This window comes from Pogona vitticeps, chromosome 5 (genome assembly GCF_051106095.1).
Source record: "Pogona vitticeps strain Pit_001003342236 chromosome 5, PviZW2.1, whole genome shotgun sequence".
NCBI lineage: Eukaryota > Metazoa > Chordata > Lepidosauria > Squamata > Agamidae > Pogona > Pogona vitticeps.
The window spans coordinates 120938855-120957277 of NC_135787.1; the positions used below are offsets into that span (position 1 = coordinate 120938855).

The window sequence follows — 18423 nt, forward strand, 5'->3', positions numbered from 1 at the left end:
CCGTTTCTGGTGTAGGCCTTCATCCAATGTGGCCAAAGCTGTCTAGGTGCCATAACTAAGCTTGAAACCAGCTTAAAATGGATCTAGACAATCTGTTTCATCCAGCAAGCCCCTGGCAACTTATTAACTCCTGTTAATGTCTAGGTCAATGCACTGTCTTAGGCCTTGGTTCTAGGCCTATGGGTTTTCAAGTCATGATAATCCCTTAGCTTTTATTGCTTCTCTGCATAAATGACTCCATACTATGTTATTCAGGAAACCATCCTGAACACCATACAGAAATTTTGTTTTGTTTTGTTTTGCAAGACTCCCATAACTCAAAAGAGTACAGTGGACCCTCTACTTACAGAATTAATCCGTATTGGAACAGTGGCTGCAAGTCGAAAAGTCTGTAGGTCGAGTCTCCATTGACCTACAATGCATTGAAAACCGATTAATCCCATAACTGGCAGTTTTTATTCTATTTTTGTTCCATTTTGTTTTTTTTTCTGGTCTGTAAGTCGATTTTCCAGCTGCAAGTAGAATCTAAATTTTGCGGCCAGAGAAGTCTGTAACTCGAAAAGCCTGTAAGTCGAGCCGTCTGTAAGTCGAGGGTCCACTGTATGAGGCAGAAATCTGGGCTTCTTTCTCCCCTTTCTTCTTATTTAATAAAAAGCATTTTCATAATCTCTGATGACAAAGACAACCCTTTCCATAGCTAACAGTGATGGCAGCGAGCATAGAAGAACAGCTATGGCAGAGGGCAGCTGTTTGACCCAGTTCTATCATGTCATTTGTTGGTTTAAATAGTAATATCTAGAGTCCAGCACAAAGTAAACAATGACCAACTCTCCCCCCCCAAAAAAAACTGGGTTGGTTCATGGTTCATTTCATGACCCAGTTCAGGGACCCCATTTTATCAAAGCAAAACGAAATGCTGAACTTTTTTCCGCTTGACATTTTGCTTGCTCTGGCAAAAGAGGATGCCCACCCTCTCCCTTCCCACTGCCCCCATTGCCTCTGCCTACCTCCTCCTGCCATTGTTGTGGGTGTCATCCTCAGAAGCAGCGGGCCTGGCTTTCCTGCCAGGAGCCTGCCACTGCTGCTGAGCATGTGCCTGCAGCAGAGGCAGCAGGAGCAGGTAGCCTCCCTCCCCGATGAAACAGAAACCAACACGAACCACCGGTTTTCCAGTTTGTGCCCATCTCTAGGTAAAGGTAAAGGTTCCCCTTGACAATTTTTGTCCAGTCGTGTTCAACTCTAGGGGGCGGTGCTCATCCCTGTTTCCAAGCCATAGAGACAGCATTTTGTCCGAAGACAATCTTCCGTGGTCACATGGCCAGTGCGACTTAGACACGGAACGCTGTTACCTTCCCACCGAAGTGGTCCCTATTTATCTACTCGCATTTGCATGCTTTCAAACCACTAGGTTGGCAGGAGCTGGGACAAGCGACGGGCACTCAGTCCGTCACATGGATTCGATCTTACGACTGCTGGTCTTCTGACCCTGCAGCACACAAAGGCTTCTGCGGTTTAGCCCGCAGTGCCACCACGTCCCTATGTGCCCATCTCTAGTCATTATTTAAATTGACATATCCCAGGTGCTTACCCCCACCCCAGATGCACTTTTCCCACCATTATTTGTTAGAAAATTAGGTTTGTCGAGGATGCTCCTGGTCCGGATGAGATACAAATGACGGGAGGGGAGAAAGGCTGGCAAATCGACCTCCTGGTACCCTTCACCCAATCACATTTTCTTAAGGCTGATTTTCATTTAAAAATAACAGATGTGTAAGCCTATAGTGTAGCCATGGCAAGGGGTTTCAGTTGTATTTTAAATTTAGTGGTTAAAATCCTGTTAATCCTGGCATCATGTAAAGTTATGCCAGCATAAATGTGGCCAGCAACAAGGAATTGTGTAGCTCAATTGTGCATTTGCTTGTGTGTCCCCCCCTTATGTGATGAACTGCACAATGTGCCAGCAGATGTGCTTCATGGTCAGCCCTTCTGCCTTGGCACTATCATAACTACTGCATCAATTTCTGTGCGCGTAGTAATGCAATAGGATTTTGCCCACTGTCTTTTATTTTATTTTACCAGTGGTTCCAGTGCTTTTAATTTTCATATTAGAACTGTGCTTTTTTTTTTTTACTGTAAACCCCTTTGGGGTCCCTAAGAAGGAACCCAAAATGATGTGGAAATATAAATGAACAGGCAGAAATAGTTTGGCCTTAATTTTCTGTAATCTCAGGAGTGCCAATGTTGTGTATAATAAAAGGGAAAGTCTAGAAAAATAAATTGAAATGAAAGAACTGTTCTGAAAATGACTAGATTCTTCCCTACAAGAAATAGCTGCTTTCCCTGGGACTTGAGTTTCTTTATTGCCGGAAAAAAAGACATTCAGTTTTAAAGCACTTGCCTAACCAATTCAATTCATTCTGTTTGTAGGAAAAAGACCTGCAGTTTTACTCTGAGCTTGTAGTTGTAAATGTACTGGAAATCTTATGCAATCCTTCTTTGGACTGAGGTTAACTGCTTTCATTGGGAGAGTTTGAGAGTACACAGAACTCATTTCAGAGGAGGCCAGAAAGTTTTTTTTATCTGAGGCAAAACAAAACAACACACTATTCAGCTGGGAGAAATGAAAGCTAATGTGCATGGGGAGAGGCATCTACTTTGTGGAATCAAAAGATATGGAAACTAGCTAAGCTGGGAGGAAAAAACCGAGGGTGGGAATGAATAGCAAATTGGACATGACTTTGAAATGCGGCAACCGAATGTTTCAGCTCACTCAAGAGAGCTGTGTTTCATTACGAGGTAAATGATGCAGGTATGGGGCCCCCAATTCATATATTATGCCACAGTGGCAGCCAAGCTGAGGAATAAGGACGGCCATATGGCCTGCTGGAAAAACCAAAGACTAAAGAGAAATGTGCCAATCAGAGACTTCCTGTTTCCCCTAATAATAATAGTAACAGGAAACTCAGTCTGTGGCAGCAGGTAAGGGAGCGTACTCTTAGTTTAAAACCCTATAATGTGTAGATCATAATAATACCTTGTGAATATTTTATTAAGACTTGCTAAATGCCAGGCTCATACTACACATTACGTATGTAGCATTCAGTTTGGGACAGAAATAGTGAAATTAACTTTTTTGGACTAAAACTCTCAGGACACTCCAACTGGCATGGCCACTGTGTGTTCTGCTGCCCCCCCCCCCCCATTGCCTTTCTTATTATCACTTGCTTTTTTACCATCAAGCATTTGGTGGAATCATAATTTAGTTGGAACCCATGGTGCGTGGGAGTGGAGCTTCACACCTCGGTCAACCATTTAGCCCTTTACATTTCCTCCTGCCCTAGAGTGGAAGATAAAAAAAAGTTTTAAAAAACTTTCCATTGGTCTTACAAGAAGTTTTTTTTTTCCTTTTCCTCTGCCCGGGGGGGAGGGCTAGGAGGGGGTTTAAACTTCTGCCACATGCACATGAAGATGGCGAGCCAGATCAGGTCATACTTTTAAATGAAAAAAAGTAATAAATGATTTTTGATGGCATACTATGCATTTAAGGTAAGTCTGTAATGTTGCACCTAGGCAAAATACGATTGTGAATCAATATATGAACACTCTGAAAACTTTCTCTAAAGGCTATTGTTAATAAAGGTACAAAGGCATATTTTATCTTCTCAGTAGATGTCACATCATCTGTGAGAAATGAATTGTAAAAGTGTGTTGGCCTTGGTACTGTCACGTTTCAAGTATTTCCTTCTGCTGGTTTCAAAAGATTGGCTGTCTTTGCCTGCATTTAGTGTGCTCTGTAGGGTCAGGAAGAAGAGGGCAGGGAGGGAAATTGAATGGGCATGGTTCAAAAACAAAAAACCCAGTAAAGTATTATACAAATGGAAGCATCTGAGACTCTGAATCAACACTGCCTTGCATCTGATACCTTTTCTATATCTCCCTTTACTCTGGGTCAACACTGGTTGCCTTTAAAAATTATGACCTGCTGTGTTCCTCCACTAACCAGGTGGGATTTTTTATGTTGGATGCTTTATTTTATTTATTGCTGTACATTCAAAAAGGGCACCATTTTATTTCCTATCAGTTCATTGTGAATACTAGGTAAAGAGCCAGGTTGGATTCTTATGTATCTCTGTATGGGGGTGCCTAGTGTTGTGTCCCTAATACAGTTCTATGGAAGTGCATATGGACTCCAGAATGCCTGTATTTCGGGCACCTTCATTTTCATTTTATCTCAAACAGTGAGGTGTCAAACTACTAGGCCAAGGCAAGTTCCCTTCAAGGAAGACTTCTGAAACAACACAGTGACTCATTGGTCAGTTTCCTCTGTGAACAGCTGGGCAGAGGAACAGTTTGCTCAAACAGAAGCAACTGGTATGGAGAAAAGTCTGATGCAATCTCCATGTTGTAGTTTCTGTAGTAAAACCAGGTTTCTGTTCCCTGGGTTGCACTGAAAGGCGCCTTTGGTCCTTTGTAGTTGACCAAATTGTATGTGTCAAATTGCTTTGTGAACTAAGGGGCAAATTACCGAATGAACTGCAAAGCAGGGGCAGTCTGATGGAAAAATGTAGTGATTTTATGATGAATTGAAAGGTTAGTGTCTGAATTCCAGCAGCTCAAGACTTGGATGTTACAAATGATGCCATTTTATTATCTCTTTAAATTTGCAAATTGGGTTAGAGTTTTATCTTCACACCATTCAGTAAGGTAGGTCAATACTGTTCAGTGGGAAAGCAGAATGGCTTTTCTTTACTTTCCCACTGATAGTAATAATTTTCTGGTTGGGCAGTAGAAAAAATATGGAAAAGCTATGTGGAGAGAATTAACTGTTCCTCTTTGTTTGCTCAGTGTAAACAATGATGGCTAGGCTATAATAATTTCCTGCCTGAGGCAAAGTTCCTTTTATTCCATACAGAAAAGAGGACTAGACCAGTCGCTCAATCATTCTTTCACACTGGTGATAGACCCTCCTCCTCCATCTTATCTGAAAATGGCAAGCCAACTTAGGAGGTGCAGGGAAAGGGAACTTGGCACAGAGCTGTCTTGGCCTCAGCACCTGCTGGCTTTCAGAATCTTCCATGTGGGGCAACCACCTCATTCTGCCTCATAGTAGGGCTGGCTGTGCCAAGAATTCCCAATTTCTATTAGGATTTGTATTTGTCATCTTATTACTCTAACACCCCACCCCACCCCCAGATTTTTAAATGTGAAAGAGCATAGAAAGTATCTTTGCATATGTATTTGTGAGTGGTGGTGTTATTTTTAGGAAACAGAAACAAAGGCAAGCATGTGGTAGAGAGGCACTGTTGGGTTACAACTACCTTATATGATGAGGGCCACTACAATGTGCAAAAAATTACATTGCACTTGAAAATACCCCTTTCTCGTCCTTCCCAATTTATATAACAATCACTTCATCACAGTGTTGCAGTTCCCCTGATATGTTAACACACTTGCCCCCTCTCCATATGTATCATTTATGGATGGTCCTCATGCAGCCCTGACAAAAATTGTTTGAGAATCCAAACTTCCCTGCAATTCTCATAACATAAAAATATACTTGTTTACACATGATGTATTCATCTGTTGGAATGAAATAAACAGATGGTTATTAACTATTTTCAGTTGTTTCTAGTGAATAATAAAATATACACCACTGATTTAGGCTTTAGGTCTGCAGAAGTGTATTAATTCAGTATATCACTGAGGCAAATACTGTTTTGTTCATTCTTAGGTGAAATAATACACAAGCATAATTTAGAGCTCTTATTTCCAAAAGCTGTGTGCATGCAACATGGTACACTATAATGCCTTTTCTTTGCTTTATGTTCACAATTAGTAATGGATAATATATCTATATTAAGGGAACACCATAATTTACTGAAGCTATTGTAATGCTCTAAAAGTGCATGATATAAACATGCGTCCTTTTGTTTTTCCATAAAAATTTCACACAGCGGTGACTGTGGTGATTTATAAAACACCTACAATTAGTAGGCTTAGCATAAAATATTAAAAATAACACAGGCCCCTCCTACAAGTTTACAGTCTAAAGGCAGAGAGCTTACATATTAAGAGTGAGAAGAAAAGGAAAGAGAAATCTGATAGTGCTATAAGAGACTAACATGTGAGTAACTCACTGTGAATAACTCCAGTTAGAGCTATTGTTTTGTTGATTTCCTTCTTTAGTGCTTCAGGCATCCATGTTGGGGGCTGCAAGGGAGGAGGAAGACTATTCAGGTCCTGTGCTGTGACAATGCTTATCAGATTTGAAATGGCTTCATTTGTTAAAGAGGTCACTGAGAGATGGTTGCATGGACTTTGTATGAGACAGTTCTGGAAGGAGAGAAGCCAAAGAGCTCTTGGTCCTCGGGAGGTGGCCTCCTTGGGTCAAAATATATTTATTTATTTATTTATTTATTGGACTTATATACCGCCCCATAGCGCTACAAGCACTCTCCGGGATGTAATTAGAAGCTGTTGTCGTTTTCATGGTCCAAAGATATGGTTCCAACAAGCACAGTTGCAAGCAAAGCCTTTGTTGACCTCTGGATTACACAGTGCAAGCCTCTTCCGGTTTCACCCCACTTTACACATGAAATCTCAGGGTGTGATCACATAAGGAAACAGATTGCATTTTGGACCACTTGTGGAGCGGACCAGTGTGAGCTGTTTTCCGGTGATCACACAACATATGAAGAATTGTGCTCTGGCCCAAGCTGGATTGTTTTAGTCCAGTTGTAGGGCTACTACTTTTTGGGACCGGGCTAGAGTGATTCTCCAGAAGGTGGAATGGTCGCTTTAAGGGAGGTCACTCCCTGCAAAGCAACTCTTCAGTGTGATTGGATGCACACCTTTCCCATTGTCTGATTGCACCCTCAGAGACTGGAGAGTCTCTGCTATCCATGGGTGTTCTCTGTATGATAGTAATTGTGTTTTGATAACAATTAACGGAGCTTGAAGGGAAAATGTTTGTTATTGAGAGTGAAGGTCAGCTTTTTTTGTATGTGATCAATATGTTTTTCAGGTGCTTTGGTTACAGTAATTCAGGGTTTTGGTTTTTTTAATTGTTTTTTTTAAGAAAGTATAAGATGCTTCCTTTGCAGGTTTAGGCCATTGCTGCTGCTCATTTTGTTTTTATACTCTCACAACAACGTGTGTAAATCTCTTCTTAGCATTGTACTGCTTGTCCTGTGCAGGGAATCAATAGGGATGGGTTGGTAGAAACATAAAAATTCTAGTTTAAATAGATTTATCTCTCCCTCCTGTTGTTTGGAGGTGACTTTAGCTTGCTTGATTATCACACAGCCAAGACTAGCCAGTATTTGGATACTCACAGAATATCAGTCAGAAAATATCAGAGACCCTGATATTTCCTTCTGCGTGGACCATTCAGATCACCTTTGGAGCAGGTTTGGAGCTAAAGTAAGAAAAAAGATGCTCCACCTGATGTATCAGTTGCTTGTCTGGTCTGGTTTGTATCATTCTACAGATTGCATAGTTCTGGAATGTTGCCGTATAGCTCAAAGATTATGTACCAATTGGCTGTATTAAAGGAAGTTATGCACTTATTACATTCTCTAGTTAGTAGCCATGTTAGTCCCTTGTAGCACAAGAGAAACCAGAAATTTTGTAATAAATTTAAGACTAACGGTTGTTGTTGTTTAGTCGTTTAATCGTGTCTGCCTCTTCATGACCCCATGGATCAGAGCACACCAGGCCCTCCTGTCTTCCACCGCCTCCAAGAGTTGGGTCAAATTCATGTTGGTAGCTTTGATTACACTGTTCAACCATCTCGTCCTCTGTCATCCCCTTCTCCTCTTGCCTTTACACTTTCCTAACATCAGGGTCTTTTCCAGGGAGTTTTCTCTTCTCATGAGATGGCCAAATTATTGGAGCCTCAGCTTCATGATCTCTCCTTCCAGTGAGCACTCAGGGTTTATTTCCTTTAGAATGGATAGGTTTCTTCTCCTTGCAGTCCAGGGGACTCTCAAGAGTCTCCTCCAGCACCACAATTCAAAAGCATCAATTCTTCAGCGGTCAGCTTTCTTTATGGTCCAGCTCTCACTTCCATACATCACTACAGGAAAAACCATAGCTTTGACTATTGGACCTTTTGTTGGCAAGGTGATGTCTCTGCTTTTTAAAATGCCAGTCCAGCCTTTCGCATGATGTATTCTGCATATAAGTTACATAAGCTGGGTGACAATATACAGCCTTGTCATACTCCTTTCCCAATTTTGAACCAATCAGTTGTTCCATATCCACTTCTAACTGTTGCTTACTGTCTCATGTATAGGTTTCTCAGGAGATAGATAAGGTGATCAGGCACTCCCATTTCTTTAAGGACTTGCCATAATTTGCTGTGGTTCACACAGTCAAAGGCTTTTTTGTAGTCAATGAAGCAGAAGTAGATATTTTTCTGGAACTCTCTGGCTTTCTCCATAATCCAGCGCATGTTAGCAATTTGGTCTCTAGATGCTCTGCCCCTTCGAAATCCAGCTTGTATTTCTGGGAGTTCTCGGTCCACATACTGCTGAAGCCTACCTTGGAGGATTTTGAGCATAGCCTTGCTAGCGTGTGAAATGAGTGCAATTGTATGGTAGAAGGAGCATTCTTTGGCACCAAAAATACCCCATGAACAGAAACAAAAGGCTAAGACTAACTAGTTTTTACTTTTCATAAGCATTTTTGTATCCAAGCACACTTCAGGTGAATGGAGTGGCTGTATCTCTGGGGGAAGTTAAAAACTGTTGCCAGGGAGGTTGTATTGGGGAAGACAAGAATAAGGTGTGTTGGTCCTGGGCTGAAGAAGATTGTTAACAATAGGTGATGTTTAATTCCATCCCAGTAGTGGTTGATTAGCATCTGACTATGTGACAAGGGTCCAGATGATTGGATTAGTATATATAGCATAATGACAAAATTAGAGAGTGTGTGATGAATTTCCTCATGGATTCCTGAATGTTCTGTTGTATTCAGTGGCCTCCGTTTGAAATCTGTCCTTAAAATTTCTTGTTCATGGACTGTTTAAGGTCAGAGAAAGTGTATCCAGGAATATGAAGTGTTTGCCTACTAGTTTCTGAGTACAGTATTTCTATTTCTGATGTCCATTTTGTGCCCATTTAGTGTCTTGTATAGAGTTTGTCCACTATTAAAGTGGGGTGTTGCTTACAAAAGATGACCTGTATCACATTGAGGGATGAGCAAGTATATGAGTCCTTGGTATTGTAGGTTATGTCATTTGGTCCTGTGATGGTGTTTAATGTGTCAATATGTATGTGTCAATATGTCAATGTGGCATTTGGGTTCATTGCAAGGTCTGGTTCCTGTCTCAGTGCTTCTGGTACACAGTTTGTTGTTGCTGATTAGAATTCTCTTCAGATTGGGTGGTTGTCTGTATGCCAGCATGGGTTAGCTACGTAGGCTTCCTAGAGACTTCTCACTATCTAAAATGTCCTGGAGGTCTCTGCAGATGCACTTCAATGGTTTCAAATGGGAACTGTATGTCACTACCACTAGTATCCTGTTGCTGTTTGGTTTGGGTTTATCTTGAACAGTTTCACTTTTGGGAATTCATCTGGCCTTTTGATCTATTCTATCAGGTGGGTATTTGAGTCTAAGGAATGTCTCCTTGACTCTTCTAGTAGGGGGTTCCTTTTGACAGTTCTCAGCAGATGCAGCTGTATCATAATGTTTGGCTGGACACAATGGATTTTTAAAATGTGTTTGTAGTGAAAGCTGGAGGCATGGAAATGTGAGTGTCTGTCTATGGGTGTCTGGTGTAAAGTGATGTATATCTGTCCATTGCTCCTGTTCAGTCCGGTTGATTGCCCAACACTGCTTAATGGGCGTAAGTAGGAGAAGGGCACAAACCAGTGGTTTATGCTGGCTCATTTTTCAGCTGAACAAGTGTTTGGTGCTTCCCAGCCCCACATTCCTCCAGTGGGCAGTGTCCAGAGGAGGTGGGGCAGGGAAGCCAGGACACTGACTTTGAGTGGGTGCCCACTGGAGGAGGCAAGATTGGGAAGTGCCAGACACCTGTTTGGTTGAAAAATGAACCATTACAAAATGAACCATCACTGTTTCAGCAGTTTGTGCCCATCTCTAGTAGGCGTATGCCTTATTCTGGGTGACCAGTGTTGTAGCAGCAGTAAATGGAAGGAGGGATGATGTGGTCACTACTGCCTCCTTTTCTTCTGCATCAGAACTTGGAAATACGACTTTTTGCGACTAGGAACTGTATCCAAAAATAAAATTTCCAATGTCTGTCCCGTATATAGTCCCTTGAATTTTCATAGCAGAGACATGCAGAATAATTAGCATCTCATGCATCCATTTGACATACTATCATGTATTATTGTTGGCTTGTTTTAATAGAAATAATGTTCCCAGAGAAAATGGGTTCTGTTATGAAATGTTGGATATGAAGCAATGAATTTTGTAAGAAAATGGATGACATCGAGAGTCATAAGCTTTCTCATTATTTGGGTGGTACAGTGCCCATATTTGCCTTTGACACTGAATTCTTTGAAGCTGCATATTATTACTGAATGGAAATTCTCTTTTTATTTGCTTTTGTTTGTTTGTAGTTTCACCATTTGAAACAATGGCACTAAAGACGTGAATTTGCCTCTTTTTATACAGAAATGTGGGGGTGCTGTAGGTATTGTTCCCAGGATGGAGTGGGGAGGGGGATGTGGTGCGCTTATGTTTTGTTTTGGTCTTCCCATAGCTTTTGAGGAAAGATCCATGAGGAACTGACCCAGACTCTATTACATTTCTTCCCACAAAATTCCGCCATTCCAGGTCATGTCAGACTGAACTAGACAATATACCAGCTTTATAATTCAGCTTTATAATTAGATGGTGATAAACCATTTCCCCTCCAGAGACATAATTTGGGCAGACCATTATGGCTGAAACCATCAAAATTGCAAACAAGGACTGTGCTTTCTGATTGGTGATCGATCCCAAAACAAAAACAAGCTAATTTGCAGTTTGTGGAGCTGACAAACCTTGTGCTGCTAGGGTAAGCAGACCAATTTAGCCTTTCAAGGGAGCGCGTGCATAGAACCCAAGAGCAGTCTTCACTTGAGGCAGATAATGCCACAAAAAACTGTCATAGTGTGCCCCCTTCCCACAGCACCCTAAAAAACCTGACTGAAGTATCTACCCTCCTCTGACTAAGCACAGGGCCAGCTCATTTTTCCTTAGCACCTGACAATCAGATGTTATGAGGAAGGTAAGTTTACATCATGTATCCAAAAGCTTATGTATGTAAATACTGTTGAAGTTATTTTCAACCTTGTATGCTGCCTTATTAGATTTGGATGGGAGGGACTTTTCTGGGCTGGGATGACTGTCAATCAATCCAGTAATAACTAGTTGTTCCCACTCTGCTTCTGATTTTGAAGAGACCCACACCTCTCTGCTGCGGTATCGTTCCCCCTCCTTTTTTCATTCTGTCGTTAGTCAGTCTGCTGTTAGAATGTACAGTAGTCTACAGATGTCTGCTGGAAGCAGGTTATGAGTCAGTTAAGACATGTTTGTGCAACCTATCAATTTTTGTACAGTGGACCCTCGACTTACAGACGGCTCGACTTTCAGACTTTTCGAGTTGCAGACTTCTCTGGCCGCAAAATTTAGGTTCGACTTGCAGCTGGAGAATCGACCTACAGACCAGAAAAAACCCAAAATGAAACAAAAATGGAACAAAAATGGCCGGTTATGGAATTAATCGGTTTTCAATGCATTGTAGGTCAATGGAGACTCGACCTACAGACTTTTCGACCTGCAGCCACCGTTCCAATACGGATTAATTCCATAAGTAGAGGGTCCACTGTATAGTATGCTATTTTTGATCTGTTCAGAATGGTGAGTAAATGAAACCTTTTATTCTTTCTCTTACCAGTGTCTCAGAATGAATTATTGAGACTGTTAAGTGCCGCTTGATGAGACAACAAAAAAGGATTGGGCTACTCTGGGAAAAGTTGAAGTGACTTCAGCTCTGTAGGTCCCTGCTGCATAGCTAGAGGAAATATTTAGCCAAAATTCAACACTCTGTCAAGATATATGGCATGCATTACCCAAAATCTTGTTTGCATAAGTGAAAGCTAATGATGTAATCAGCTGGCATCAGTAACAGTTAATTAAAACTAATTAAAGGCTTCTTAACTTTAAAAGTAAAAAAAATCACTGTTGGATCACCACCACTGGTCCCAATTCCAGCGGCAGTGATTTTTGACTTTTAAAGTCTCTCTCCACCCACCCACCCTATTGTGAGGCTCCAAAAGGCTTTCCAGAGCAAAAAGGAAACCCAAAGGAGCCTTGGACCCTAAAACAATGGGCCTGGGAAGCTTTTAATTAGTTTTAACCACCTCTTACCAGTGACAGCTGGTGACAGCATCAGTTTCCACTGTGTAACCTTACTGGAACAGGATTTTAGCCAGTATGTGCACAGCCCTGGTTAGTAGTAGGTCTATATTGCAGTTTGGTGGCCACTGTTGTAGTTGCAGTAGATGGAAGGCTCTTCACACCACCTTCCTCCTGGATGTACTTAAATTGTCATAGCAGAGACTTGCTGATTAATTAACAGTTTATCTGTTTGGCAGGAGTACTCACCCTTTTTATACTCACTGCTTTACCCCAAAGAGTCTGTTCTCTTAAATACTTTCTCTGGGCTTGGCTCATTACCCCTGGTTGCAGGGGGAGTGACTTGTGTGTAGTGAAGGTTGTTCCACAAAGGCTAGTCCTGCTTCATGACAGTGTGAAAGACATCAAACTTTCCTCACCCTAGCAAATCCTCAGGTATGGTAGCCTGGAACCTGGCCGAACCATTACAAAAGATGACTATGTAGTTCAGGTTGATGGCAAAGAGTTGTTCTGCAATGTCCTTGTAGGGTAGGAACAAAAGAGAACACAACCAGAATGAATCTTCCTCACACTCAGTTGACTTTGGAGGCCTGGCCAATCCAGTGGCACCAGCTGTTGCCCACCCCGGGCATGAGCAGAGCAGGATTTGTTAAGGAAGGAATAAGTCAGCTTCAGGTTTGCTTACAAGATGAAAGTTTATTGAGTAACTTGCAAATGCTCAGGTGTACCTAATAGGCTGGAACAGATGACAGTATGGCTTGCAGATCATTGCAAGAAGTCTGAACAGTCATTGGGTATATCAAGTAGTTTTTATACATTGTCGCTGTCTACATCTATAGGCTGCAGGTGGGCAATATATCTTTACTATGTTTTGTTCTAATGAGCAACACAGGCATGTGAAATGCTCCCCATTCGGCGCCCCACCATGGCACACCAAGGTACACTTGGTTAATGTGAAAAAGCACAAACAAGCTCATTAGTGGCATTTGATAAGCATATCTGTTGTCTCCTGTCCTGCCTTCCTTGCTTAGAACTTGTAAAGGCAGCCTGGCTGTGCTTTGATTCATTTCACACCAAGAGAACACTGCAGCAGTTAGGTACAGCCAAGGAAAATGGAAGAGCCGATCAAAATGGAAGACACCAGTCTCCACTGATTGTGGAGTCTCTCCCCAGTGGGTGAATGAAAATGGTAGGCATACATCAAGATAACCTCATCTGCTCTTTACTGTGTAAGAGATCGAGGCAAACCTGCATTTAAAAGCATAGAGCGTTTGTTCACAAGAGTAATTGAGAGTGGCCACTCTTAACATCTATATAGACATTCAGTCTTTGGGAAGCAACCATGACTGTGTCTTATTTCTAAAATATACCATGAGAGACCTATGGCAAGCCCTTCTGCTATTCTTTTTTTTTACTTTTCTATAGGACTGTTCAAATCTACAAAGGTCTCCAGACTTGACCAGAGCTGCTACACTCAAGGAGAAGTTACTCAACACTTTTTCCTCCTGACCTTGTTTTCCCTTAACTAAATCACCCGAAGGGTACAATTTGCTGTAACTGAAGGGTGAGGAGACCAGAGGAGAACATTATATGTAATCAAGGGGGAAACATGCAAAATATCAATGCAATGCAATGCTTAAAACATTGATGACAGTAGGTAAGAATACTGTTGCTGTTTGAGGTTTTTAAACTGCTTTTTGCCAATGTGTGGACAAGTTCTGATGGTGTACACACAGATACTGTAAGGGAAGAGTATGAGTTGTGGTGACTCTGAGGATTAATTATCTCAAAAAAGCTCTGTGACCTCGCTGAAACCAGTTATATTGGCTCTTGCCTTTCTATTGGACTATTTCAGCAACGTGGAGAGGGGGGATTTGCTGCTTGGGTAACAGCCTATCCTCCATATTATTTTACCCAGGCTTCGTGCACAGGAGAGAGGACACTCCAGCTTCGCATACAGCATCAAAACACTAGGTGCTGTTCCAAGTCCTCCATACAGAGCATGTTACCATAGTCTCTCGAGACTGAAGGATGCCTATGAAGTGAATGTTAGCTTTCTCTCTGTGTGGAATGTTTTCTTAAAAGTTAAAAATCAGGGAATGACATTTTGAGTGCTAGTTCAAAGTCAGTGTGCCTTCTCTTAAACCAGAAGCAGTGTGAGGGAAATTGCAATGTGTTCTGCAATAATTTATAGGGTTTGAGATGCTGAAGGAAAGGAAGTTGCAGGCATGGCACTGAGATAAAAAGGAGCTTGAGACAGGGAAGCCCTCACACAGAGTGCCAGCTAATTTGGAGAACTTGGAGGGAAGAAGAAGGAAAGGGTAAAACGTGGAAGAGGCAATGATAAAAAGCAGCCAAAAAAGGGAGACGGGGGATGAAATATTTAAGGGCTCTGTACAATAGAGTTGACAAAAGTGATTTAAAAAAAAAGCCCTATTAAATTAGAATATCCAATAAAAATGTTATTATTCATGTTGTGCCACTCAGATGGCCGTGGGGTGTTTGTAGAGTGATGGTTCCTACTGAACACAATTAAAAGGTGTTGTGCAATTCTGTTCTGTCTTCTTTTCCCTGACAGATATTCTCTGGCTGAAAAAGGAAAGAAGAAGATTGAAGCAACAAAGGGAAAATTGAAGACAAATTGTTTACATCCCTTCAACAAATGAGGTATTCTAAGGTAAGAGTAAAAGTGAGACTATAGACTCTTCAAGGAATCTTAATTAAAACCAATACAAAACAAAAATAAACTTGGAGCAGAGGATGAGAATTTACTGCTTGGGAGCCATTACCTTCCTGGTTTCAGAAAATGTACTTAAAACCTGAATAAATGACAAGCCAAGCAGTTTTTAATGATTTTGGACAGCTACAGTGACTTTCAGACTCTTAAAAAAAATTCTTCCAGTGTACAAAAAGCCCAACACAATTATTCTGCCACCAGCATTCCCTTTTCTGACTATTAAGGCTTGTATCCTTAGATGTTCAGTCAGAATCTCTGATGATATTCTTTGGTAGACCTCTGAGTGAGGGTATGCCTCATTAATTGAATTCTACATAGCGGTGCCTATGTTTGCTGTAGAAATCTGAATCGTTTCCCCCCTACTTGCTGCCAGAGTGAAGCAATCGTTTATGATTGGGAGTAGAGGCAGAGTGCTTTTGTGTGTGTGTGTGTGAATTCCTTTAAAACAAGGAATTGGCTTGAGAAAGTTGGAGCCCAACAAGTGGATTCCCGTAACTGCCTGTTCTTCGTTGTGCTGCTGGTCCACCATTGAAAAGGTGATGTTAGACAAGCAGAACGCCCAGCCCGCCAGTCTCATCTTTCCCTTCCTCCCTTCTCATTCCCCATCCCAGCCTTTTCTTCTTTCTCACTCTTGTTTATGCTACACAGGAGAAAACAGCGGGGTGAAGGGTGGGGGTCCCCCATAGCTGATTTGCCTTGGTGGCCTCGCTCATTGTAATTCCTCATGTAGAAACACATCCACTGAGGCTTTGATTCATTCAGCATTATGCAAATCTTCATGGGCTTTTGTGAATGGCTCAGGCAGTATTTATAGTTCATTGGACTGCTCTGCTGGTAGCATTCTTTGGGGGATAGTTCTCAACTCCCTAATTTACAGGAGTTGCAAAATCATGCAGCTAACGGCATCTAGCAGAATACTCGTAGGAGCCCCCTGGCTTTCTCTTATGTACTATGCATCATCCTTTAACGGGGTCTGACTGACAGTTGCTTCTACCAGATGTAGGACTTTTTGTCTCCCCTACTCTCGTCCCTTCTTGCATTACAAAAACAATAAACCTTTTGAGAAATATACTATTTTCTTGTTTTTCTGGCTTAAACTGTGTGACTAGTGTTGGGAAATTTCTGTCTGTCTCCCCTTTTCGCTTTATGTGTTTCACAGAGTTGGCTTAGGAATTTGATCATATTGATCATAGCCGCAGTCTGAACTGCTCTCTACCCACTAAACTTTTACTTCCATTAATCTGATAAAAGCAACTTTTAGCTGACACCTACTAGTCAATGGACAGAGCTGGCTGAGGTGGTTTTACTGATCCTTTACAGTAGTGGTTCCCAACCTTGGGTCCCCAGATATTCTTGGACTAAAACTCCCAGAAGCCTTCACCACTAGCTGTGTTGGCCAGGATTTCTGGGAGTTGTGGTCCAAGAACATCTGGGGACCCAAGGTTGGGAGTTACTGCTTCACAGAGAGGAATGGAGAGAGAAGATAGAGACATAGCTGATGAAGAGATGATGTGATTGCTCATACAAAATGCCAAGTGAAAGCCTTTGCATATAAAGTTATATGAACCTAGGCTTTATGTCATCCATGTTCAATTGTGGGTGCCAGGGTGGAGGGAATCTTTGGAAGTGGACAGTAATGTGCTCCCATTGTGTTCAGTGCAACTGAACTATTTGCTCTTCAAAATGAACACTGAACAAGAACATTTCACCATGAAAATTTTAGTGAAGATTATGTATTATATCCAGATGTAGTTACCGTATTTTTCACACCATAAGATGCACTTTTCCCCCACAAAACAGGGGGGTGGAAAGTCTGTGCGTCTTATGGAGCGAAGAAAACAGATTATATTTTCCTGTTTTCTTCTCCTAAAAATTGTTGCGTCTTATGGAAAGGTGTGTCTTATGGAGCGAAAAATACGGTATATTTAGATTGAGTCTACTGGCCAGAATCCTACTGCCAAATTAATGCGTGCATAAGGAAAATTCATTAAGTCTTGGTGGCAAATTGGCATAAATTAATGAGCACTTTTTTAATCAATGGTAATTTGCTGCCAAAACTTAGCTATTTCCCTTACGCAAGTGTAAACTGGGAACAGGATTCTGGCCTCTGAACTGAAAGGAGTCACATATAACTAACCTAAGTCATGAGCTGCAGTACTAATTTCAGTGTAAAACAACAAACAAACAAACAAACAAACAAACAAACAAATAAAGAAGACAGCAACATTGTGGCACCTTAATTGATATATTTTAATATGAGCTTTCATGAACAAGTCTGTTTCCTCCATGTGCCTTCTCTAAGCACAATGAAGCCCCAGTCTAGACCATAAAGTTTATAAAATTTAAAGGTACTGATGAAAGGTGTCTCATTGTCCTAGCATTAGCTCACCTCACTCCATAGTTTGCAGATTAGCTTGTTCTCATTTTGTGACTGAGAGAGAAACATGGGCTTCATTTGCAAGTCTGATTGTAATGTAAAACAAAAACCCAACAACCCCGGTGTGAACAGTTTCTGAGAATTGGGGGTACCATGTGGAGACAGAAGCCTGATTCTTTGGGTCCCAATTATAAAATAAAGATCTACTAGGAAACTGCATCGCTTGGAAAGTTTCCTGGTAGAAGCAGATCACAAGAAAGAAACACCAGCCATGTGAAGTGGCAGAGGGGTGGAGACCATATACATATGTAGAAATCAAATCTCCAAGTCAAGCTGTAAGCAGTCCCTGGAAACCTGATGCTAAAAGATATGCTCACCCAGTCATAAAATGGATTTAATATCACACATTGGGGGAGGTGAATCAGAGCAGTTTGAATTTCAGGTCTCAAATGCATACAAAAATGCCTCTTGGGCAATTTACAGACTAGCTGCTTGAGAGGGAAGACAACAGAAGTGGAGGGGGGGAACCTTGCAAAACCCAACAGAGTTTGTAAATTTTCCTCCTTCTGCTTTCTCCCCCCCCCCCACAACTCCCAGTCATTTTACATGTGAAAAATTAGGGAATTCAGAATGCCAGTCTTGTCTTAAAGAACTTCACTGTGCATAGATCCTGGAAACACCCCTCCCTCTTTATTGCCTCTGATTTATATTCTGCTGCACATATTATACCTTTAATTGTAGCTACTGTTGCCACTTCTATAGGCTGGTATTCCTTGAGAGAGAGGGAAATATTCAAATCTGGCTATCTGTGAACTACATATTGGTGGCTTGCTGACAGACAGGAGTATTTGCACATCTTATCATCTGTGGAAAATACGTCATCTGAGGACCATAGTTCACCATATTTATGCCAAGAACTGATCTAATGGCAAAAGAA

The 18423-nt window shown here is 41.5% G+C and overlaps 1 long non-coding RNA gene across 2 annotated transcripts; it reads left to right on the forward strand.

Moving 5' to 3' along the window:
* Positions 1–2066: 2066 nt before the first annotated feature.
* LOC144589536 (uncharacterized) lies at positions 2067–15317 on the forward strand. Of its 2 annotated transcripts, none has more exons than XR_013545701.1 (2): positions 2067–2796; positions 14951–15317. It is a non-coding gene; the product is annotated as an uncharacterized LOC144589536 (long non-coding RNA). The 2 variants fall into 2 exon arrangements; XR_013545700.1 differs by lacking the exon at positions 2067–2796 and adding an exon at positions 12869–14029.
* The last annotated feature ends 3106 nt before the right edge of the window (positions 15318–18423 follow it).